Source organism: Octodon degus, unplaced genomic scaffold, assembly GCF_000260255.1.
Source record: "Octodon degus isolate 3935 unplaced genomic scaffold, OctDeg1.0 scaffold00216, whole genome shotgun sequence".
Classification (NCBI taxonomy): Eukaryota; Metazoa; Chordata; class Mammalia; order Rodentia; family Octodontidae; genus Octodon; species Octodon degus.
This window is the reverse complement of record NW_004524792.1, coordinates 2,839,777-2,866,268: the sequence shown is the minus strand read 5'-3', so window position 1 is coordinate 2,866,268 and position 26,492 is coordinate 2,839,777. Positions and strand designations below refer to the sequence as shown.

At 41.5% G+C, this 26,492-nt stretch overlaps 1 pseudogene; it reads right to left on the bottom strand.

Moving 5' to 3' along the window:
- Nucleotides 1-9,414: 9,414 nt before the first annotated feature.
- Nucleotides 9,415-26,492, bottom strand: part of LOC101567180 — a 66,980-nt pseudogene continuing 49,902 nt past the window's right edge.

The following is a 26,492-nucleotide window of genomic DNA, read 5'->3' as shown; positions in this document are numbered from 1 at the left end:
TCTCGTCATTTTGTGTAGCACTGTCTTCTGCCCTTTGTTGTAGATCTTTGCTGTAGTTATAACCTTCACACGTACTGAAGTTCAGGTGGAGCTCTACAGATTTGGACCTATCCAGCTGCGTCTGGCGCAGGTCTGGCTGCTGTGCTCAGCTCCCTCCCGCTGTGGACCAGGGCTAGGACTGGGTCTGGGTGCTCCTGGAACTTGCAGAAATTCCTACTGGGCGGGAGGGGTGGGGTGGGTATGGCGGAGTGGTGGGGGGCAGCCCGAGGGGGTGGGAGAGGGTCCGGCCCACTCTGTGCCTTGGCTGGGGCTGGTCCCGCTGGCGCAGGTTAGCAGGAAGCTCTCCACACACTCACTGGACCTGGGCTAGGACTAGGTCTGGGGGTTCCCCGAAGTTGGCAGAAATTCCTACTTGGCGGAAGGGGTGGGGAGGTATGGCGGAGTTGTGGGGGGTAGCCCGAGAGGGTGGGAGGGTGTCTGGCCCATGCTGCGCCTGGGCTGGGACTGGTCCCACTGGCGCAGGTTAGCAGGAAGCTCTCCACACACTCACTGGACCTGGGCTAGCACTGGGTCTCAATATACTTCTTTTTTATACAGATTTTAAAATTCCTTTTCCTTCTGATTTTGGCATTCCTTTCTCTCTCTTATTGGGTGCTCCTTTCCCCTCACCCTATCCTGCATACACCCACAATCATACATCCATCTTTTCTATACTTTTTATGATCATCTATAATACCTGTGGGTATATGTCTTTGTGATCATATATCAACATTATATGTTGGCACTTACAGGCATATTTATGGTGTAGTGTGGGAAATTTTAACTTTATAAGGAGCAGAGAGACAAATGTAGCTGAGTGTGTCCCAGGACAAGTCGAGACCACTATGAAGTTGTTGTCATCAGCACTCTCCTGGCCAAGGTTCCTTTGCCCATCACTCTGCTGACCTTCATGTGGCTGGTGCCTCTTGGCTAGCAGAAGGCTGTAGCTTGAATAATAAAATTGCCAGGGTGTCCCAGCTCCCAGAATCACATTCATCCTGGCCTGTGGAGGGAAAGTGAGGCTGGGGCAGTATACTAGGTATGACATACCTAGTATGCCACATTCGCATTGAAACTTTTTGCTTGGGGTGATTAATTAATCTGTCATTAAATGTGAAGACCTCTGAGAGTGAAAGAGACTGTATTTATCCTTCACTCCATCACCAAAATCAGCATGAGTGGACACCGTCTCAGGCAAGTCAACAGTCTTGGTAGAGTTACTGGGTTGAGATGGACTAACAGTGTTCTTCAATCTGTTGTCAGCCACCAGGACTCTCATTCCCTATGCACAAATGGCCCAGGCTTCTGAACCTCTGAAAATCCTTAGTGTCTTTAGTTTTCCCCTTAGGAATTTATAATTAATTTGCTTTAGGAAAATAGGTTTCAAAGCCATGAAATATCAATGTTCCAAACCAGATACCTGGTATGTGCCAAAGATTCACTGAACAAAATGATAGTATTGTACATGGTTGCCGGGAGGCCTAACTAGGATCATGCATGTAAAGTGCTTAGTTCCTGGTACAGAGAAAGTCTCTACATTTTTTTTTTTTTGGTTATTTAAAAAATTATTTTTGTAGGGGCCAGGGAGATAGCTCAGTAGAATAAGTGCTTCCGTGGCAAGCTCAAGGGCCCGAGTTCAACCCCCAGTTCCAGAAAAAAAAAATTGTAGTCATTACCCAAGTACAAATATGAATAAGGTAGTATTCTTGGTTTCAAAATCTTGGCAATGGGGCACACAGAAATAAACATTTAAAGCAGAATGAGCTAAGTGGTGATAAAAATATTTACAAAGAAAGAAAGTAGCTGTAAAAGGGTTTACAAAAGCTTAAAAAACTACAAGCTGCAGAGCACCAAGAATCAGGTCAGGCCTGAAGGTGGATGGAGCAAGAGCCACAGGGCCTCTTCCTTGACTGTCTCATACTCAGAGAAAGGCATAGTTGTCTCATTTCCTAGGAGGAAATTCCTTGTTTAAGCTTTTGGTCTTATGTGATGCTAAAAAAATTTTTTCCTCAGAGGAAATCCAGGATGTAAATAATTGTATTTTATAATAGTAAAAAAATACAGTAATTATGATTATTTTAAAATTAATATCTCATAGTAGTTAAAAACTTAGGTTCTCGAGCTGGGAGCTTGTATTAGAATTGTGGCTCTACTGTACACGACTCCAGGGAAATTATTTAGCTTCTTTCTATTTCAGTTTCCTCATCTTCAAAACGGAAAATATTAGGGCTTATCTCAAGGGGTTCACATGAGCGATTGATGACTGAAGTGATGTAAAGCACCCAGAGCAGAGCTTGGCACATGTTGAGCACCCCTTAAACTTAACTAGTAACTAGAAGGCCAAGTGTCTAGAGTTTGTCAAAATGCCATTACGTAAGCTGGATTCTTTAAGCAAGAACACAATAGAAATTAGTTTAAAAGGTCAGTTTCACACAGAAGAGGACAGAATCCATTGAGAAAGTTTAAAGGCTCCCCTGCCCCAATTCTTCTGGCTCTGTAGCCCTGGTTAGCCTGTGGAATCCAAAGATCTCCAAGCTTAAAGCACATTTTCCCCAAAGTGCAGTATCTATGCCTTATGACGGCATAACAACTAATTTCTTATTTTCTCCAAGAATAATGTGTCTCATAAGAAATAGAATTATAGAGATAACAGAGTGGATGTGGATTTTGTAAAGGAAGGAAGTAAACCTTTGGCTTTCATTATAAAGAAACTGAAGCCAGAGCTTTCCTCTATCTGCATGAGGCTGTAGAACTACTGGCACTGGCTGGGTAGATGATGAATAGGAGACCCTGTGCAGCTTCTTGAGACAGGTGGTGGTGGTGGAGGGGAAGGACTCACCAATAGCTTGAAGGGAAAGGTATTTAATGGTTTTAAAAACACTCACAACAAACATGCACCTATAAGAGATTTTTATTTCACCTTGATATTTTTTTTATTAGTTGGACCTTAAATGACTTAAAATAATTTTTCCTTTCAAGCATGGCTTCTAAGTAGAGGGCTAAAACATTTATTCTCATAGTGCGGTGTTCCAACATGTTGCTCTCATGATTTGATGATGTATGGTGTGAGGACAAGTCTTGGCACAGTGCGTGGATATGGTAGGATGTTTATAGTGGCTGTTGGCTCTGGGTAACTGCACCACTGCTCTCATCTGTTGAAAGGCAGTTTGTGTGAGATGGGGGCTTGGTGCCAAGGTGCAGGGAGGCACAACCTGCCCTCCAGCTCTCCGTCAACAGGACCTCTGGCAGAGAGCATCATGCTGCTGTGCTTGTTGGCAAATGGGCATGGTAAGAATGTCTGTCGCATGAAACGATTGTGTGGATTAGAAGTCTTAATAGATAAAAATGCATACAATTGTGCTTGACACATAAAAAATTGCTAATACATATGAGTTAATTGCTGTAATTGATGCTAAGCATTACCTATGTGTGAAGTACGATGCCAGTGCATTCTGTGTATTAACTCATTCTCTTACTTCTGTGTCTGAGACACACAATTTGGTGTTTATAAATATTTCTCTACTTCTTTTAAAAATTATATATCTCTGATTCCAATATTATATCCCAATCACAAAATGAAAACCTTTAATTCGTATCTCCTTTTTTTTTTAAATCTCCCTGCTTCCTTCTCAGACTAGGCAGAGCTGAAAAGTCCCCAGCATCTATTCTCAGGTGTTCTTCTCCCTGTCCTGGTCTTGGTGTTCACCTACGCTTTGACATAGCTTCTAACTAATTTCCCACCACATCGATTCTATAGAATGCTATCCAAAATATCTTCCTATGGCATGAATTTAAATAAAGGGTCCCTTCTGGAGGTTGGAGATGACAATACCTTACAGTTCCATCTTCCTCCACCCTCTGGAGCACTCTCCTCGCTAGGCCTCTTAGTGCACTGTTTCTGTTCACCAGTCTGTGCTCTGCTTTCTTGCTTAGAATTCATAGTCCTTCTCCTCTAGAGAAGCTGTTCTTTGTATGACAATCAACTACTTGTGAAATATGAAAGCATTATGCAGAAGGGGACATGTGGGTAAGCCAGTCCCCATCCTGTGCCCTCCTGCTTCTCCCTAAGAAGCACTATCACTATTGACCTAGAGAGCACCCTTGGTCACCCCACGTTAGATTTATATATACACATATGCATTTATGGCGATTGTGTGGTATAACTTGTTTTGTGTGTAGCTGTGCCTATGACATAAATAATATTAAATTGTACTTAACATTCTGTGGGTCTCCTCCAACAGTCTATCCTGACACTCTGTCAAGATGTACACAATCAGGGACTCCCCAAACACTAAAAGAACCCATTTGTGGGAGTGTTTTCCCCTATTGTTATCTTCACATGACCTAGGAGCAGAAAGATGTGAGTTCAATGCTCACAAATAACCCTATGAATGGGGGGCTTCACTGTCTTTAAGGTGGCGCCAATACTTTTCTACTCTTCTTATAGAACTGTTGTATCTGCCTCAAACAAAACACTGTATCTGAAAGAACTCTTGTTATGAATACAAAAGAGTATTACACAGTAGAAGTATGAGGTGCTTCAACTATACTCAGTAATTTCATAGAAGAAATTAAAAGTTAGTGAACAACTAACCAGGTGACATCTTTAAGGTTATGTTTTTGCTTCCCAAAGTTATCGCATCAGATTTTGTTTTCTCTTTGTAAAACAAGGTCTGAATGAAATTTATTATGACATGCACATTTGATATGAGTTCTCATCCCCAAGATTAATTATGAAAAGTTTCAAACATTCAGAAAAGCTCAAAGAATCTATCAGTAATATCTGTACACCTACTACTACATGCTTACCATTAACATTTTACTGTATTTGCTTTATTGCAGAAGAACCCATCTATCCATGCTCTCATCCATCCACTAATTTATTTTATTATTTTTGGATACCTTTCCAGGTAACTTTCAGATATCAGTAAACATTCCGCTAATCGGTCAAATGACATCCATATAATTACCTAGAATTTAGCATCTGTTTATATTATTTTTTCTATGGATGTAAATGGGATTCAGTTTAATGTCACATAAATTATAGTGTAATACATTTTTTGCATGTTTTTGCTATCGAAGCAGTGAAAGCCTCTTTTTAGACTAAATCTCATGTAGAAGCTGACATGGGAAACTAATATAAGCAGAACTTGAAAAGGAAATGGGGCCTGGACCCCTCCCCATTATTAGTGGCTCTGAGCCCCTCATAAAGAATCTCAAGTGCTATGAATTATTGCAATTGGATGACTTTCTTAACCTCGTGGACTCTATGTGATCATCTATAAAATGGGGCTTTGGAAATAGCTCTTTTCTTGGGCTTTTTCCAAGCTGTTCTTCCCTCTTTCCAGTGGCACTTAAGTATCAAACATTTTGCAGACTTTCTTCTTCCCAAATCCTGCAGCAGAAAACTCTCTTTTTTTAATTAGCTCAGTGCAGGAAGCCACATTTAAAACAGTGGATGTGACTGCCTGAAGTAAAAACCACAACTGAAAGGGCTGTCTGCAGTGGAAAAAAACTGGAAAAACAAGAATCTGACCTAAAGAGAGGGCCAAATAGAGCAGCCTGCACTTGCAAGGTTAGCGTGGCAGTGTCATGGATGTGACCACCTGCCTTGTCTTTTAGGGCTTTTCTCAAGTCAGGGCTGAAAGAACCTTAGGAATTGTTATGTTCTGAAGTGAGCTAAATTTGCTTGGGATTCTTACCTTTTCCTGGTGCTTCCCTGAGACCTCATACTCTTCTATAGGGAAGGGCAGGTCCTTCATACTCTGTGAGTCAGGAGGTTCTATCTAGTGTCCGTGGGCAGTCATCTTGGCAGACGGGTGGGGCTGAGGCTGGAGCCCAATAAGGCAGAAACATATGAGCAAGAGGGCCAGTGTTCTGGAGGATCAGAGCAAGGGCTAGAGTCATGAAGAGAATGTATTTATTATCCAGATCTAAGAGAAGACAATGGCCTTGCAGGTGGAGGAAGAAGGCAGTCCTGGGCCTAGGGGCTCAACTACAAAGAAAAACTCTCCAGGCCTATGTGCTCAGAAAGAGTCAATGTCTAAAGTCATTCTAACCAGGTGGAAAGCCCTGCTCTGCAGGCTTTGGAGGGCAAGAGTATGTCTGCGGTAACTTTGTGACAGGGCCGAAAAAGTAAATGAGACGCTGCCAAGTAATGTTTAGACATTACCTGCAATGTTGTAGATAGATACTCAAGAAGTGTTTGTTAAAGGAAGATGAAAAGGGAGAAGGTAAAGAAGGAAGAAAGAAGATGGGTGGACGAGCTTACCTGAATTGTGAATGATTTGTTTTTGGCTGGCTCAGCCTGCCTTAAGGGCGGGTCTGGTAAGGCAGGTGAAGGTGGGGTTCGAACCATGGTATCCTGCACCTGACTGCATTTACATGATCGGGTGCTTAAACAACTGAGCTAACTGGCAGGCCTCCACCTGAGTTGTAAGAGAGCTTGAGCAGTCATCTAGAAAGTGGCTAACAGTGCTGTGAGATTGTCACTGAGGGTGTAAGTCTAACCTCTTTACCAAGGACCACTGTTTTGAACATACTTGGACTGTTTTGAACATGACTCAGTAAAAATCGGCATTACATGATGACCCTGTGTGAACACACACACACACACACACACACACCTCAAAGTATTTTAAAATGTGTTGTGTTTCAACAATTTCCTTAAATTCTATTCCACCCCATCCTGAACTGGCTTATGTAAGTTGCAGTCTGAAAAACTTCAGGTCAGATGCCTTTGATCTCTTCTGGGCCATTATTTTTTCAGTGAATATTTTCCTTTTCAGAAATCTTAATACTTCTCTCCCCTACTGGACAGCTAATCTTCTCTTCCTGGAAACACAATCAGGTTTATCTTGTTTTATAAAAAGAAAACACAGTTTTTCCCTTTCTAGTGATAACTCTGCACAATACCTTCTGAACACAGGAACAGCCTTAAATAAGTGAGTGGTGCCTGCCTACTCCTTTTCTTCTGTGTTTTTTCTTCTTGCCTTAGCCTGTGATGTTACTTTTACTACTATTTTCTCTCAAAGGATTGCAATGGTATTTGACTGCACAAATACAAAACAAGATCTTTTCTTCTTCCTACTTATTTTAAATATTCTTTTTTTGGGTATTTTTTGGGGAAGGGTTTACAGGGTGTTCAGGGTCTCACTATTAGATTGTAGTGATTCTCCTGTCTATGGCCTCCCAAGTGCTGGGATTACAGGTGCGCACCACCAGGCCTAGTCTCAATCGCCATCTCAGCATGCCATGGGGGTTGGGCTGACACCCTACTTCTTTTAAAGTTTTTATTAATTCCTTTATTTCTATTAATATTTTAAAGCTTCTTTTCCCCTTGTTATAAGGGTCTCATGTCTTAATTTACTTTTATGCATATATGCATTCATCTATTTGATCAACAATTCAATCTTGCCTTAAGAACATTTCAGTGACAAAAATATGCTAAAGAAAAGATACAGGGAAATACAATGCATAATTCCTACCCTTATGGGCCTTACAATATATAAAGGGCTTAAAAATATATAAAGGGCTTGGATTAAAATAAGCCTAATATGAGACGTTGATGGTCAAAGGTAGTTAAGAACTGGATCTGATATTGAAGTTCGATGGGTCTGGATTCCAACTGTGGCTCTACCAAGTTCTAGCTGTCTGATTTAGAGTAAATAATGTAAGTTCTCTAAATGTCAGCTTCCTCTTCCATCAAATGATGATTGATATTTGTGGTATTTACCTATAGAAGTGCGTGAAGTTTATATTATCCAATTTTCACAAGATTCCTGTATGGTATATTTTGCTGTCTGTGTCCAGTTGTCCCTCAAAGCTTCATGTGAACATATGGCTTTTTCAGAGGTGGCTGAATTTAGAGTGTGTGATGCTGGGATTAGCATTATGATTACTGAATCAGTCCACTGATTGGTTTGGCATAGTTCTGGCTAGAATTAAGGGTGTGAGTGATACACGCACCCTAGGGAAGGTAACCGGTATACGACATAAGGGACAGAAAGGGTCTTGTTTTTCCTCCTCATTGCTTTTGCTGTCTTCTACCACCATGAATGGCTGCTCCTCTGCCTTGTGCCACCCTGCCTTAGAGCCAGGTGACCATGAACTGAAGCCATGAGAAACTGTGAGCTAAATGAGCCTTTCCCCTTTTAACTTTAGGTGTTTGACATTTTGTCTCAGTGAGGAGAGAAAAATAACTAAGACAGTGCACATGATCATTAATCTCTTGCTGCAGATGAGAAAACTGAAGCATTAAGTGACCATATGTATATACATGGCAGAACTGAGGCTTTCTAACTCAAGAATATGTGAGTCTAACCATCATGATAGCTCGTTTCGCTGGGTCTTGAGGAGTCCAGGGTCTCGTCCTTAGTGACACTAGACTCTAGCTGTATTAGCATTTACAGAGGTTGTCTATCGTACACTCAACAGGCTGATTGATGGACCAGAAGACTACTTCATAAATATCTTTCTCAAGAGATAAGATTGCATACCTGAACATGACATGCTCTTTTGTGTAGAGAATAAAAAATGACAATGATTCCTACCATGACCTGGTGTGTGCTATGCGCTGGGAAACTTACACACATTACACTTGTGGTATCTTATAGCATTCTGAAGTAAATGTTATTAGCTCAGTTTTACAGATGGAATGACTTAGACTTATTCTGAGAATGTGGTAAAGAATGCATTTAATTGCTAGTCATTATTATTAGCAGTAGCAGCAACAATATTGATCATATTAAGGAGTTTTCCTATTAGTTCCTGTTGGCAGATATCAGAGACTAGAAATAAGCCCAGGTCTATCTGATTCCAGATACATTATTTTTCATCATTAAAGCTTACAAAATATTAGGGTCAGAGCAGCTTTACACAAAGGGACTGCATTTCCTCATGGGATAGTTCATGTGATCTGAACTGCTTCCATTCCAGTTATGTCTAGTAAAGAGCAAGCCTTGGTCATCAGGCACTGCATGATCTGGTTCTTTGGATGAGAGCAGTACTCCTAGGATGACAGGAGTACTCATAGCAGATTCTTTTAAAAATCGAGGATCTAAAGCTCTAACTCTTGTCACAATCTGGTCACACTATAAATGAGTGGGCTGGCACCCTCTTGACAATGAATGAATGAATCCAGCTAAAGATTCCACTATATAGCACTGAGACCAATATATTAAAACATCATGAAAAAATAGTGTGGGACATGCAGGACACAATGTATGAACCAGGGCATCAGGTCATTTCCTTTAACGTGATATTACATGGTCACTGAGGAACATACTTGAATTAACACTGAAGAATTCAAAGGGATGTGGCACAAACATGGCAATTTCCAGGTCTGCCTTCAAGAATCACCTGGAGTAGGGACTTGCAATCTCTTCAATTCAGTGTAAGGAAGATTACAATTCTTTGGAAGAATAAAAAGTTCACACTTTTAAAATTTCACAGAATTTTAAGGCTAAAACATAGTGGGTTCATTTCTCTTCACTTGCAGGGATAAATCTAAGGCTTTAATCAAAATTACATTAAGCTTCCAGTTCAAATCCCAACCCAACCTTGTGACCTCCAGCATTGAAGTTCTTCCCATCAATTAAAGCAGACAGGGTCAGTTTGACTCCTGGTCAAAGGATCTGCGTATAACCCAGTCCAATTGGGTTAGCATTATTTATTTTAGCAGATAGAGAAGTTCTACAATCCAGCTTGTATTTAGCAGTGATGCCAAAGTGGGTGTTGTTGCTGCCAGCTGTCCATGCAAGGTGTATTGATGTTTCAACCTTTTCATTAACTTTCTGGTAGACAGAACTTCTAAATACAGTGCCATCATTCACATATTATACAACTGAAAGTCTGCAGCCTTGTAACCCAGAGCAAAATTATTCTGAGGCAGCTTGGATTTGGCTGTGTCAAAACTCATCTGATAGCCAGTGAGCCAACCTTCAAAGGCCAACACAGCCCAGCCATAGATGGTTGGTCCAGAAAAATCTATATCAACATCACTGGCAAGACTGAAACAATCCCATTTATAGGCAGCCTTCGATTTCCTACTCTTTGTTCCTGTATTCAGTACAAATATAGTATCAAGACTCAGGTTCAAACCTTCTGCCAATTTATTCTCCAAAGAGATTTCTGTCCCAAGAGTATTATCTGTGTTCCACTTCTGGGTGAAGGTAAGTCCATAATTACAGACCTTATATTTGCCTTTAGGTTGCCTGATGCTTTCCCTGTAACCATGTAAGCATGACCTGAAGTAGAAAACTCCACTACACCACAAGACTTGGTTTTCAGGTCTATTTTGACCATGCAAAACACATATCCTTTATTGAAGACATCCTTGACAGTCTTTCCTAGGTCACAGTAAGTTGGTGTGTTACATATGTTTCCAACCCAAGAGCCCGTCCCGCTCCACCAGGGTAACACTGAAGGTCTCCCCACACATTATTATTTATTCTCTTATCTGAATCTCTCCTACCATCTCTTACTACAGCAAGGCACCTCTGCAGAGGACTCAGGTTTTATGGAATATGTGGGTCTTATAGAACTCTTATTGCTGAGAGCATCACTTTCTATCTTAGGCTTTTCTTTCTGGGCTGGAGAGATACTCTGAGGAGGGACATTACCGAGGAGCAGCCTTGTGATGGAAAAATAGAATGGGCTTCATAACTGGTTTTGAGGGACTTGGGATTTTGTGAGTGGGGAATAGGAAAGATGACCTTAAGAAAACACTGAAGTCAGGACCTAGGTATTGAGGGAATGGTGGTAAGACTGTGGCATTTGAAGAGGTAGGAGGAGAAATGGTTCCAAGCTTTTTTTTTGTGGAGGTGGAGAAATACTACGATTTGAATGTTAGTGTTTTCTTCAAAATTCACATTCAAATTTAATCTTTAGTTTAACAGTATTAATATGTATGGTCATTTGGAGCTTAAGTCATGAGGTTCTGCTTTCTTGACTAGGATTCATGACCTCATAAACGGCTTGAAGTTGAAAGAAGTAGTCTCATACTTTTCTACTCTTCAGCACTAGAAGGACCCAGTGCTTCATCCCTTCTGATGTTTTCTGCCACATGAGGATGTCTAGATGTAACCGAGTGTGAGAAGCAGGCCTTCACTGCACATGGCATTGGCCAGTGCTTTGGTATTGGGCTTCTTAGCCTACAGAACTGTGAGAAATAAGTTTTTGGTGCTTATGAGTTACCTAGTCTGAGATGCTTTGTTGTAGCCATTTAAATGCTCTGAGACAAGGATACCTGGGGGGGGGGGGGAACAGCATGGCCAGCGTACAGGTAAGGAAGGTGATTTCAATTCAGATAGGACAGATTTTTAGTGTGGCTGGAACTTATTTTATGTGTTGTATGTTTCTCCCTTTGCTTTATTGTTAGAGCAAGAATATTTGAATATTTAGTTGAAAATACTTGGGCAAGTGAGTTCTTATGCAGATATGTTCATCCTTTATTTAATGTTTTTTACAAAGGACTAGGACTTTAGACTTCATCACTATGAGGGAAGAAAACTAAGAAGAACAGGAAATTGAGAGGGATGAAATGAGATGTGAAACATTTCAGGTAAACAAAGCAATTACTTTTTAAAAAATTCATTCAGAATGTATAAAATACAATAAAAATACTTAAAATTATTTTTAAAATATTAATAAAATCAATATTTTTCATTCATATGGCTATATTTGGGTGTCAGATTTACCATACTTAAAATGACTTATTCTACCAGAAGAATTTAGTGGTTCAGTAACACCCAGGTCTGTGACAGACACTTTAATGTCTAAGAGAAGTTATGCACTTGGACATAAAAGCAAGCCAGTGAATGAATACAAAGCAGAGAGATGTTGATTAACAATCAGAGCCTGTGCTCCAGTCCCCATCATGTCTGAGGACCAGCAAACCAACAGCAAGACAGGCAAAAGCCAACCATTGTGAGGTGACCATTTCACACTGAGGCTTCTCAAAACTTCCAGGTGTTTGACAGCGTGAGGAGTGAGGGGAGGCTGACAAGGTACTTTTGAGCAATACATGCTTATGGAAGAGCATAGAAGGACAGATGTGATGATAAAGAAACAGAGTAAGGGGGAGGAGGAAGAATCTCTGGAAAGCCCCACATGTCAGAGACAGGGAGAGGGAAAAAAACCAGAATCCTTCTCTTCTTAGAGAAGAAGAAATGAGAAGGCACAGTACTGAAAAAGCCAAGCAGTCTGTGGGTTCCTGGGAAGGGCACTTGGCAGTGTTGAAGAGTGAAAAGACTCAAAGGAGGGGTCCAAAAGCCTGTTGCTGGGTCTCATCATTGGAGGACTGTAGGGGTGGCAGGTGCAGACATCAGTAAGGACAAAGGGTTCATGACAGGAGGCATTAGGTGAGAAAGGGCAGGAAAGGAAAGGGAGATGACAATGGTGGGGGAGAGAGGATGTATGGCAGCAAAAGAGAAGGGGGAAGAGGAAAGGTGGGGGGGCAGAGCCAGACAGACACAGAGAGAGGGAGAGGGACAAAGGGAGAGAGCCTCATTTTGGATAGTTTTCCTATAAGCTTTGGGAAGGCCAACATACAGTGAGACAAAAAGGTGAGTGGGAGATGGACACGTTCATGATATCTGAGAGCCTTAGGACCAGCAAAGTGAGGCCAGCAGAGGGGGTCAAAGGTGAGTCCCATAGCACATTCTGCAAAACACTTAATTGCATGAGGCTAATAGATGTTTGGCAAACAGGGACCTGAGTCTGTCCTCTCACCATGTTTCATGTCTTCTTGGTCTCTCATGTGAGGAATTCTCAGCATTCAGTGCCTGCTTTTCAGAGGGCACCAGCAGACCTGTGCCTTCAGCACTGAGCACTGCTTCTGATATCTGGCTCTCTGTAATGTTTATTTTGTTTTAGTGCTGGGCTTTTTATTTTCTTGATGGACATTTTGTCTGTTACTGCTGCATATGTGTGTGGTGTAGAGGGCCATGTCTGAGATGGACTTTGCCTTTGGGATCATGTGCCGTAGGTTGAATTCTGCACTACAGGGCATCTTGGAGCTCTTTATCCCATGAGTCTGGGAAAGCAGTAAACTCTTTCTGCTTCTTTGTTGCATAAAGTCATGGAAGGCTTCCTTCTCAGGGCTATTTCTGTCTCTGTTCTGTGAAGCACATTTTGGAAATTTTGTAAATGAGATGGCGGAGTTGATGGGAAGGCGTTTTAGAAAAACTAAAAGGTATTTGAATCAAGAATGGGATAAGGAATAGCTCTTCTGGGGGTTCCTGGAGGCTGAGTGCAAAAGGAATGGTGGGCTTGCCTGGGAACATGGAGAGAAGTCAGCTGACTTATGTGTGGGGTCTTCTAGCCATTTTATCCAGAAGATGAGTGGGAAGATTCTTAGCTTTGTGAAGAAGTGGCACAGAAATGGCATCAAGAAAGCTGGGTCACAAAGACAGGAATCTCTGAAGGGGGTAGATCCCAAGTGCCTCAGGAACATGTGTTTTGCCAAGAAGCACAAGCAAGAAGGGATTCAAAAAGATGCAAGCAAATGATGCCAAGGTCATGAGTGCACGAATCGAGGCTACCAAGGCCCTCATCAAGCCCAAGGAGGTCACCCAAGATCATTCCAATGGGAGTAAACTGCAGGCTTTCTCAATTGCCTATATTGCCCACCCAAGCTTGGGAAGCGTATCCATGCCAGCATTGCCAAGGGTCGCAGGCCTGCCGGCCAAAGGCCCAGGATCCAGCCAAGGCCCAGGCTCTAGCTTCTGCTCCAGCCCAGGTCCCTAAAGGTGCCCATGCCCCCAAAGGTGCCCAGGCTCCCGTGAAGACTCCACAGTAAAAGCCTCTTATCTGCTGATGTAAAAACAGAAGGACTGGTGTGACTCCTGGGGTGCCATCTGTGGGGAGGTAGTGTCCTCCTGTGCTCTTTGTATGAATAAACTTGAGGCAGGGAAAGAAAACAGAAAAAAGAATCTGCTTTCTTCCTGGGATAGTGGTGCATGAGTATTTGTGTGGGTCTTCACCGGCCCACCATATAGCAAACATGTATTAGGTTTCTACTGTGTGTGTGTAGGGGAGCACTCAATAACCAGGCAAAGCAAGTTAATACAAAATGAACAAAAAAGCATTCCCACATCTCATAAGCTTAAAGTCTAGAAGAAGATGCAAACAAATACATTTACAGTTAAAACACACTGCAGTGTGATGAAACTCTGAATTTAGAAAGTTTGGAGACATCTGGGATGTGTAGACCAGGGGTCCAGTGCAGAAAGCAGGCTAGGATGGATGCATGGGGAGAACACAGTCAAGGCTCAGGGCCTGAAGAGGGGCTAGCCAGGCAGAGGGGAGCATGCATGAATTTTGGGTCCAAAAAGCTGTTTTGGAAGGTTCCCAGGAGAGAGAAACTATCATTGGTTGGAAGAGCAGATATTGTTAAAATAGCTGGAGTATGAAGTTCAGAGTGACAGACCGCCAATGGGCACGGAGAGTGAGAGACTTGGTACTTTTATGGCTTCCTACCTATGTACCCCTGTGTCTGTTGAAAGGATGAGTAAATGAAGCCTTCCAAATGCCTGCCGGACTTTGGTTGGGTAACTGCTACTACCATTTCCGTGCTCAAAAATACCTGTTCTCCTTTTCATTCCTTGTGTGCGCTTTATACTTCTTAGTTCTTGATCTCAATGGAAATATATAACAAGGTAGAGATAAAGAGAGCTGTAGGGGGGCATTTCTAAGACAGACCCACATCCCCCGCTAACGTGGTCAGCTGTGTGAACTTGGTGGGAGGGAGAGGGCTTATCGGCGATGCTTTGCACGAAACCGTTTCGGCACACAAGAACGCTCTCTGTCCAGGACTCTAGCAGTTGTGCTGTGCTCAGGTGGAGGTGAAGCCAGTGACACGGGTGCCGTGTGCCATTACATGTGTGGAAAGCCGTTCTCCTAAGGAGGCTGCCCTGACTCAGAGCGCCACAGTTCCGCCAGTGCACACCGAGGACGCGATAGTGCTGTGAGAGCTCTTTGTTTCTCTCCAGCATGCGGATGCACCGCCTTTGATGTTAGAATTTTGGCTCATTAATAACTAATTTACATTTCCCAGACAGCAAATTGTGATCTGACACAAATTTATAAAAGAACTCCAAATGGTGAAACTCTCTTCTACAATGAGTCCTTTGTGGGCTTTTTTTTTTTTTTTTTAACCCCTTTCAAACTTAAGGAGTTTGTGATTAAAATTTTAATGCAATCATTGAAATCTCTAGGGCTATTTAAAAATAAAACAGCATCTTATTTCCCTTCTCTTAGAGATGGTGACAACTGACTGTCCCTGTGTGGATGCTGTGAATTGTATAATTGCATTTTCATCTGCTCTAAGTCTCAGATGAAATAGTATGTCCTCAATGGACAGAGAGAGACCCATCCGGGGAACTGGCTATGTTAGCAGGAGGTGACAGTGCAGTGCTCCTTGGTTTTTGATGCTTGTTTGCAAGTAACAAGATGGCAGATTTCCTATTGGATGTTCTTAACAGCTCCTGTTGGCTATATTTGTATTTCCTCTTGGCTACATCTTGGAAGGCCGTTTGCCTCAGGGAAAACATGGTGATCCTCCATATTTTACCTCATTTTTTTTTTTTAAGAAGAAAATGGAAGTCACAGAAGACTGAAAACTGGTTCTTGGAGAAAAATCTAGTTGTACTTTGACCCCCACTTCTACCACTTGTCCTTGAGAGAGAGTTTGTCTTCCTGCATGTGATAGCTCTGTTCACTGGGCAGGAAGGGTGGGACTGACTGTCCTGCGCATCCAGCCACCTGGAACCATCTTCCCTGACTACAAAGGAGGTCTGTGCCTGGAGAGAGAGGAGATAAGCGAGAGAAGTGGCTCTGGTGGGAGGGGGTGGGGTGGAGCCAAGGAATGAGACATTGCATAGCTTGGCCACTTGCACCATTTCTGACCAGAGGCTTGGTCCTCCTGAGTTACTGTTTGCCTGGAGAAATAGTGTAGGCAACAGCTATGGGCTTGTTGTGTGGAATGGAAGCATACTCAGAATGAAAAGATTTTTAAACTGGCACTTGAGGTCAGACTTTAAATGGTCACACAGCATGAGCCAAATTGACTACATGTGGAGAAGCAACAAGCCACCCGATTCTCTATATTATTTTAATAAGAGAAAGAATGCATTAGGAATTCCAGGCAAGACTTCCACCTGGACACAGTCCCAGATTCTAACTCATCTGTGCATGCCTTTCAAATAAGCCTTTCACAAAGAGGCTTTTTTTTTTTTTGTCTGAAATGTTCTTCCCTATTGAAGGAAGAATCTGAAGTTTCCCCTCTCAGCTTCAGATGGAGAAGAGAGAAATCTGAGAGAGTTGTTCTGAGCAGAAAGTTGCTAAGAAAGCTGCTCTGCCAGTTGGGGTAGTCTTTCGTTCAAGTAACGAAGCCTATCTTGGGAGGTGGCATGAGTCCTGTTTCTCTGTGGCTTGGATGTAGGCATTCATGGAACAGACAGAGGACTCAGCTGAGTCTGTTCCTGGCTGAGTCTCTGGGAGTGTCCCGTATGTCTTCAGCTGACGTCTAGAGCCCACCTGCTGCTGCAGTGCCAGGAGGGTTGCAGTGATGTCTGTAGACCACTTTGAAAGCCGTGAGGGAAGAAAGGACAGCTCACAGAGAGGCTGATTTTAATTGGAATTTTCTTCATTTCCTAGAACATTGCTGACATTTAAAAAAGAGTGATACTATTATGCTTATTAATTTTACCCTCTTGTGTCCTGAGCAGCCCAAGTAACATTTGAGTATTTTTTTCACCCACGGAGACAAGGCTAGCATTTTTGCAGGAAGGAAGGCAATTCTGTTCCCAGACATAGATGGACCAAAACAGGACATCTTCTTATTGCTATTAACAGGATGGAGTCTCCTGGCCATGTTACACTCACTTTCTTCAGTCTGTGGGAGTCTCTGGGATCAGTTCTGGTTCTACTACTTACATCAAGTGAGGTTGGAACTGTTACTTAGTGCTTTGAGCTCTTTTCCCTTCCATTATACAAAGCAGATATAATAGTTGGTGAGATGATCAAATGCAAAATTCTCAGCACTAGACCTGACACATAGTAAATGCTCAGAGGGAACAGTTGATACACTTATGAGACCTACTATGGAGACAGGTATTGAAGGACCTGGAAGTGGAATATTGGAAGGGATGACATAGGAAGATCCTGATGCATTGCCACACTTGGGCCTTCTAGGAGGATGTCACTGATGTGGTGGCATCCAGCTTTCTGGTTAATTATGATTGTACATTAGGCTCAAGGCTCAGATATCAAAAACACGTGGTTTTTCTGCCACAGGTTTTTATAACAAAATCTATGACTTCAGCTCTCATGGTAAGATACCGCTCTCCTGAGCAAACACAGCTACTACGCCCTCCTGTGTTCTGTGGGGTATTGTTTTGCCCCAAACAGATCACATCGTATTGTGGGCACTCGTGAGTATCTGTGGCAGGGACTGGTGGTGGGTGACAGAGCTCAAAGCTGTTGACTTACTGTAGGCAATGGTACAAGCTTAGGTTAAGCTCTCTTTCAATAAAAACTGGCATCCTACAGCAGAGGTTTCTCAAAGTGTGGAAATATAGGGCCAGCTAGATAGCTCAGCAGACTAAAGTGCCTGGTTAGGCAGGTGCAGCGATGGGGGTTTGATTCCTGGCTTGCCGTGCCGGTCCCGCGCCTGGGGTGCACTGAGATGGCAATTGAGATTGGGCATGGTGGTGCGTGCCTGTAATCCCAGTGCTTGGGAGGTTGAAAACAGGAGGATCACTGTGAGTCTGATCTGTGTAGTGAGACCCTGTAGCTCCTGTACTAAATACATTAAAAAAAATTTCAAAAAGATGTGGAAATATAAAACACTGATCTAGAGAATGGTATCTTAGTTACACTGGGTAGGGAAAGAAAATTTAGGATCAAGTTTTATTGCTTAAGCATATCTAATGAACAACTTTGATTACAGATCACACAGTTAGCATAAATCTGATTGTAAATTTCATAAGCTCTCCAGTGAAAGACCTTTTAGGTACTGATTGCCAGAATTAGGTTCTGATATGATAAGTGAGGGAAACTAAGTATGCTGGGAAATGTGACCTTGTTTGAGTGTGACAAGTGATACAAAAGCATTTATCTGTATCCAATAATAATACCATGTGGGTTTTTTTCTTTTTGGTCTGTTAAACCATACATCCATTTCTACTTTATTTTAGCCTCACTTTGTTCTTGAGAGGCTAATAGGACACATTGAGGGTAGCAATGCCCTTTGTAATTGAGGCACCAGGTTAGAGTTTACTTTGGTTATGAAGGGAGGACTCAGGACTTAGCTGAAAGAAAAACTCAGATTCCCTGAGACACAGGGTGCTTTGTTTGCACTGTACTAAATCATGGTTTAAACTGTCCGGTGCAAAGACCTGTGCATTCTGTTACATCGGTGGTCATGCCTCTGCCTTTTGTCCCGGGGGGATGGCTTCAGTGTATGATGGCTGCTATTGTAAGAAAGGATCTAGGTTGAAGTTGCAGTAAAGGCGGGTTCAAAAGAAGATGGGGCATTTAATCCACACTTACTTGATTTTTCCTTGGCCAGTGATCCCAACTTCTGGAAGAATTTTCACCACAGTGTAGACTTTGGAATGGGATTTTCCGCATAGCACATGCAGCAGCTGTGGCTTTTCCAGCTTGCCTGCACAGCCAGATCCAAAGAATATGGGAGTGTGGTGGTCATGGAAAAGGCTCTGGATGACTATGACAACCATCACATTCTTTGACTTTTATCAAATGTCTAGCATGTCCAGGCTGGGAGATGCCTGGCTGTCTGGACCATTTGGTTAGTCCTAGAAGGCCCGGCCAGTTGAACCAGCACAGAGCAGTTGATGAGGCTTTTTTCAGCAGCTCTGGCCAGCGCCATGAGTCTGCTTACAACTAAGGATGCCTTTCAGGTCTTGTGGCTTCCAGGGTGCTTATGGATTGTTTAAACTTAGGCTGGGTGGAGTCAGGAGGGAAATTCCCGCAAGAGCTCTCTGAGAACATGGGGACAAGTCAGGCTGGGTTTCAGTTCACAGTTCAGCTTGCTGTGTCATGATGACATGCAAACGTTTTAAATTAAGTAAATGTCTTCACTCTGGCAAGTGGACCTTGCATTGCCATCAGCAGGCTGACTCGAGCTACATCCAGAGTTGTCTGATATTCTTTGCAGCACTTGGGGACAGCGGTGAGCAGGCACTGGGAGAGTATGGGCTGCTGCCTGCTTCCTCCACATTAGCATTGAGCCCATCTGTGATGTCAAGTGGGTTCCCTTCGTAATTGCCTCCTTCTTTCCTCCTCTCTTCCATCCCTGATGTAAAATTCAGGAGATGAATTGTTATGCCACTCTTTGATTTAGTACTTTTGAAGTAGATCTACTTAAATACTAAATCAATATAGCTATTAATTGGCAGAAATTGATTTTACCCATTAAGTGAGAATGGTGGCTGATTTTGTAAAATAATGATGCAATTACTTCCTTGAACCCTGAATCCCAGGGGCCTTGTGTGTGAAATGTGGGTCACCTCCTAACCTATCCAGAGGTGTGTCTTAGTGATGTGAACTCAGAGAAGACATGGCTAAGGCTTCTTGGTGGGCTTCCTTTTGTTCTTAGAATATATATCAAGATATAGTTTTGTTTCTGAAATAAAATCTCAGGGAAGCTGGAAGACATTTATGGCAATTTCTGAAAAGATAAACTTCTCTATGCAACCATTTCATTTTGCTAGGTTTTCTCCAACATTTTATGAAGGGATTAATGGGAAAATGACAACTGGGAGTCCCAAGGTTCCTGATTTGAAAGACAGTATAGTGTAGTAAAACAAGTGTGGGCTTTGGACCCAGTCAGATCAAGATGCAAGTCTTCACTCCCCAACTATGTGAGTGGGCAGGCTTTGATGGCTTGGCTGACAAGCGAAGCTAGCAACTTCCAGCCACCCAAGGGTGGCTGGGATTCAGTGAGGCCACAGAGATGCTGACACTTCCTAGGCTGGTACATCTCAGGTCCCAGTCCAGATGTGTCTCCAGGCTGGTATTTCCACTGGGCAGCCATCTGTGCTTTACATCCCCTAAGTCCATGTGTGTCAATCTTTTCTGTCCCATTCCCTCTGAACTGGCCCTTTCTCCTACATGTTCTTTTTAAAAATGTATTTAGTACAGGGTCTACAGGGTCTCACTACAAAGATCAGACTTGCAGTGATTCTCCTGTTTTCAGCCTCTCAAGTGCTGGGAGTACAGGCACACACCACCTACACTTTTATCTTAATGAAGGGTTTTGTCATTGTCCATCATCCAAGCCATGAGTTTGTATTTGCCCTCATTTGTGCTTTCTCCCTCAACCTGGAAGGTGTCTTCTAGTAACCCAGCCCCCAAACTCTGCTCCTCTTATGTCATTATCTATTTTGTCCTCTCTATGAAGTCTACTCCCTGACTCCTATTCCTCTCCCATTTCTTTTCTATGCTACTGTGATAGGTTTCATTTGAAAATTTATACTGAAACCAGAGGGAATTATATGCTATTGAACATTTACCCAAAATGCTCAGTACTTTCTTCTAGAGCTTTAAGAGGAAGTTAAATTTCTCTGATTTGGAAAAATACATGTCTTAGTTATCTTCTCATTGCTGGAACAAAATACTCAATACTCCCAAGTTAAAGGAGGAAGAATTTATTTTAGTTCATGGTTTGCAGAGATTTCATCATCAGCTAGCTCCAAGGCAGGAGTTGTGGATGGGGAGTGTGGCAGAAGGGGAGCAGTCCATGGCATGGCCGACAGCAGGCACAATGCAGAGAAGCCACAGTGGCATGCCTCCATTTCTTTTTTAACTCATTCAGACTACCAGTCCTTTTGGGTAGGATCACCCACACCCAGGGTGGAGCTTCCCATTATCCACATCCAGAACTAAGCTAAATCAACCAGTGACTAATTTAGTTATTACATCCTTAATCCATATTCCCATACCCTCAATTGACATTCACACAGCCTAGATTCAGCCACCTCTGGAAAAGCCCACCTGTGAGCGCATGAAGCATTGGGGAGATGCCCAGAAGCAAGCCATGACAGCAACCTTCCTGTCAGCTGAGTCCCTTCATTCTCTGCAGCACTATTACTCTCCATGTCTCATTGATTCCCAGCTGAAGTACTCATGTTCTGCAGGAGAGCCAAGCTCTGACTTTCTTCCAGGAATAGCTGTTCCCTGCTTGAAATGGTTGTGCATTCCTGCACTTGCCAAGTCCTACCCACCACCCAAGAGTCTGCTCTAGTGTCGCTTCTTCACCGAAGAGGTTTTTGAATCCTTAAGCCTGCTTAGCTTCTTCCTGTCTCTACTGTGATTGCACTTATGTATGCTTTTATGGCCACTGGGTTTTTAGGTCTGCCTCCACTTGAGGGCAGGGGCTGTTCAGCTTGGCCTCATCAGACTCTACCACAAGTCCAAGCATCAGTGGACACATAATATGTTTTTACAAAATGAGTGGTGGGAAAGTATTGCAAGTGATTCATAAAGAGCCTTCTGTATGGCAGAAGCTCAATAAAGAGACATTTTCTTTTTCTCTGATTTTGCCATTAAATAGCTAATCAGATTGGGTAAGATCTATTACTTTCCTTCCTGGGCTTTGGGTTTCTCATGTGAAATGAAATTCATAGATAATTTCACATGCACACACATACACACACATACACACACAGGATTTCAAACATCCAGATGATGTAAATTTTAAAAATTAAGTTTATTGGTATAATTTAAATATACATGATGATACCATTCATCATAGGAAATTTGAACCTGTTCATGATATTAACTTTTTTTTTGTCTGTTTGAGGCAGGACCTTGCTATGCAGCTCAGGCTGGCCTTACTTTGTAGTCCAGGCTGGTCTCAAACTCACAATGATACTCCTGCCTCAGCTTCCCAAGTGCTGGGATTACCACACATAGCTTGATATTATTTTTATTCCTCTTTTTTCCCCCACTGCCCTCTTTTCTACAAAGCTTTTCCTCCTTTTATCCTTCTTTCCTTTTTTTACTTTTTCTTTCCTTCTCCTTCTTCTTGTTTTTCCTTCTCTTTTGAACAATTTTATCCTATTTCACAATACCTATTATGCATTTTGGTCCTTGTTTATACCTTTAGCCTCTCATACTACGGAAACAATTCAACATTTACATATATGTATCTGCTTTATTTCACTTAAGAGTATGGTCTTAAGGTGCATCTGCTTACCTAGAAATGTCTCAAGCTTATCTTTCTTTATGGCTGAGTAGTACTCCATTATATTAAGACATCACATCTTTATCCATTCATCAGTTGATAGGCATTTGGCTTGTTTCCAATATTTAGCCATTACAAACTGTGCTGGTATCAACATGGGTATACATACATTGCTGTGGTATGATTCTTTTAATGTTTTTTGGAAGACACCAAGAAGAGGAATAGCTGATCAAGCGGAACTTCTAGTCCAAGTATTTTGAGGAATTTCCACACTGATTTCCACAGTGGTTGTATGAGTCTGCACTCCTACCAACAGTAGAGGAGGGTTCCTCTCTCCCTACAGCTCCACCACCATTTATTATTGCTTGATTTCTTGATGAAAACTATCCTTTCTGGGTTGAGATGAAGTCTTAGTGTTGTTTTAATTTGCATTTCTCGAATGACCAATGACATTGAACATTTTTCATATATTTATTTGCTGTTCTTACTTCTTTATCAGAGAAGTGTGTATCCATTTCACATGTGCATATTTGAGTTCAGTCTTTAAATTTGGGGTGTCTAATTTTTTCAGTTCCTTATCTACTCTATATATAGTCCTTTGTTTGAAGAACAACTGGCTGGCTAATTTTTTTTTCTCACTCTGTGGGTTGTCTTTTCACTCAGTCTTGCATACCTGTATCTGTTAATCTGAACAACAGATTTGATGATAAAAATATGTAATATAACAACCATTGTTATTTTTTATTCTTGTTTTGAAATTCTTTACTATATGTATTGTTGTATATTACTGTTTCTGTCTTTGTTTTTGCTATTTGTATTTGTCTTTACTCTTTAAAATAAAATGTTTTAATAAGATGATTACTTGTAATATTTCTCATGAGATTGATGTTTTGTTCATAAAATCTTTGCCTACACCTATGTCTTTTTTTTTTTTTTTTTTTTTTTTTTGCGGAACTGGGGATTGAACTCAGGCCTTTGCACTTGCCAGGGAAGTGCTTATTCCACTGAGCCATCTCCCCGGCCCCTACACCTATGTCTTTAAGAGCTGTCTTTATTCTTTCTTCCAGCAGATTAGTGTTTCTATTTTAATATTTAGACTAGGTGATGTACATTTGTAATGGTAAGAAATAAAGTCAATGGCAAGTAATTCATAATAAAATTGCATGTATTCAAGAAGTAAATGTACAAAAATATAATGAAACGCTCAGATGCATGTGCTTGCTTGTAATGAATAAAGCTGGTTTTCATAGTGATAAGACAACTGCCCATTTTGGAATACAGGCGAGGCAAAAATAATTTCAGTTTAAGTGGAATAAAACAGTAAGAAAGCTGAAAGCACAGGCTGATGAAGATGTTTTTGCATTGATAAGTCTAATACCACAACACACAATGTTTTTCATGGCATAATTATGTAAATGAATGTCCAAAATGGTAGGCAACTCGTGGTAAAGTTCCAAGGTAAACATCACAAATGTCTTTTGATTTTCAATGTATTTGTGTTCTTGGAAATTCGAGCATAGTGGTACAGTGTTGAATGGCTCCACACTCAAACTTTCTACTCGAACAGCAAAGTTTGAAAAAAATTGCTTTGTGTTCATAACGGCAGTATTTTTTCAAGTCCTGGTACAATGAATTTTTAAGTGTGACTATAAACTGAAGGCCAAAATTGGCCGTTGGAACCATTACATGGTTTTCTCTTATTTCTTATATGAAAGTGGCTTCAAATTTGAAGCCAATTGAGTTCAACCACTGAGATATCACTGTATACTAAAATAATGCACCCCCCCCCACATACACACATGCTTATAGATAGGATGGAGTTAGGTTCTGGATTAGTTACAAGAATATCCAGTGGAATGTTAGCAAGTTGAAAAGGGTATAGAACAATTCTCTGCACTGTGAGGTTGTTCTATAAAATATGGGATGATTGGTATTCCCGACCTTCACACTCTATCACTGAAATATAATCAGTATACAAACAATTTCCTAAACACTTTCTAAGTAAACTAGATAAGCTATAATGTGCTATACAGCAATAAAACATTTTCTCTGTAGAAAAAATGCACTTTACTTAAATAGTCCTAAACTAATTATTATAAAATGAATTTATTTCCTGGAGTTAAATATTTGAGCCATTAGGAGCAAAGTCATCAGCTTTCTTTTAGGAAATAATTAAATGCTAAATGAATATACAAATACATGGAACTTTATGATCACTGGGATTTGGATTGTATTTTCCTGAGTGTTTCTTGTTTTTGTTGTGTCATTTTCTTTTAGCTTCATCCATTATCCTATTTTTTTTTTGAGTACTTGGGGTTGAACTTAGTACCTTTATAATGATCTCTAACCCTAGCTCTTTTTAACTATTTTATTCTGTGCTATTGGGTGTTGAACTTGGGTTGCTACACTGAGCTACAGACACAGAATCTCGCTTAATTTTCATTTTGAGATAAGTTTCACTAAGTCGCTCTGCGGCACAGGCTGGGCTCAAACTTTCGATCCTCCTGTTGCATCCTCCCAGTGTCCCAGAATTGTGCAGGATTATGTAAATTGCTGTATCTGGCTCTGCTATCCATTCTGACCTGGTGATATTTTTCTTGCTTTGGAGTTCAGTTGTTCTCCTAATTTGCATTGATAAATTTGCTCTTGTTCTTCTACATGATTATTTATCATTGCAGTATTGTTGGTATCAGTTAGGTTCAGTTTGCTAGCTGGCCATTGGCTGTTGGACTATACCACTCTACCATGAACCTATTAGTGATTTAATTTTAAATTTCATTTCACTAGAATTTTCTGCAGATCTGTTTCCATTCACAGTGAGAACTTCTGTACTAAATTTGCCTTCAAAACAGTTTCCATATGTTATTCAACTTAGTATTTCCAGACCCATAATCAGCTACTAACAAGTAGTCAATAAACATTTCTGAGTGAACGAATGTGTATAATACTTAACGCACTGTAGCTTGCAAATCTCACAAGCATAAAATCTGAGGCCCGCACAAAACAAATCAATCTTCCAACTCACCAGTTTTCATTACAGTCGTGCATCCCTTAAGGACAGGGACAATGTTCTGTGAAGTAGGTCCAGAGGTGATTTTGCCATGTGACTATCACAGAGTGGTCTACTTCATGGCTAGGATGGCTATGGTGTCACTAGACACCAGAACTGTGGGGCCATGTGGTCTGTCACTGAAAGCACAGTGATGTATGGCACGTGACTGTGTTTGATGTTATATAATGCAGAGTTTATTTGAGGGGATCATAAACACTGAGGAGAGGAAGAACAGAGTTTAATTGCCACGGAGCTTCAAATGTACAAGATGCAAAGGTGTTAGAGATCTGGACTTCAGCAACATCATTACTTAACTCTGCTGATCTGTACACTTAGAAGTAGTTAAAAAGGTAAATATTATTGTGTAGTTTTTAACCACATAAAAAAGGGGGAGGCAAAGGGGTACATTAATATTTCCTTCTAAATTGGCTTCTCCTTTCTATTGATGGCACCATGTCTATCAGGCTCTCCACTGGGGATTTCTGCAATCTTCTTTGGCTCTTTCTAGTTCATTCTATGTCCTCTAGGTTAGTCACTAGGTTCTAGCCTACAAATTCTCTCATATCTGCCTCTTTCCTTTTGTTTCTGTTCAAATAATTCATCATTTCATGCTTAAATTATAATAAAATGCTCATTTGGGCTCTTGTCTGTAATTTATGTTTTTCCATGACTGCTTTTGTCATGTGGCAGGTCCAGGTCATAGGAAGCTGCTGTGGCTGTCTCTTACCTTGAGTGAGGCTCAGCCACGCTAGATCCAGAGTATCCCAGCTTCTCCTGTGCCAGGTTCCACACCGTCACTGTTGGCTCCCCAGTGCACCAAGCCTGAGGTTTATCCTGAAGCCAGGCTCATTTCTTCACTGGTCATCATGCCCCTTCTTGTCTTAAGACTTCTCTTCACCTTTTTCCTGGCAGCCTGTGCTTTCTTCTCATGTGTGCAGCTTCTACATCCTTCAAAACTTAATTCCTGCCTCAAATTCTCTAGAAAAACCTTCATTTCAAGACCACAGGCTCTTCTGATTTCTTTAGTCCTGGGATTCTTTTCTACCTTTTGCTGCATCTATTGTAACTTGGTTTATCATTTGCTACAACTCTTCTTGCTCTTACTCCAGCCTTGTAAGACAAGGATGCTCCTGGCCAGGTGCAGTAGTACACACCTGTAATCCTAGCACTCAGAAAGCTGAGTCAAGA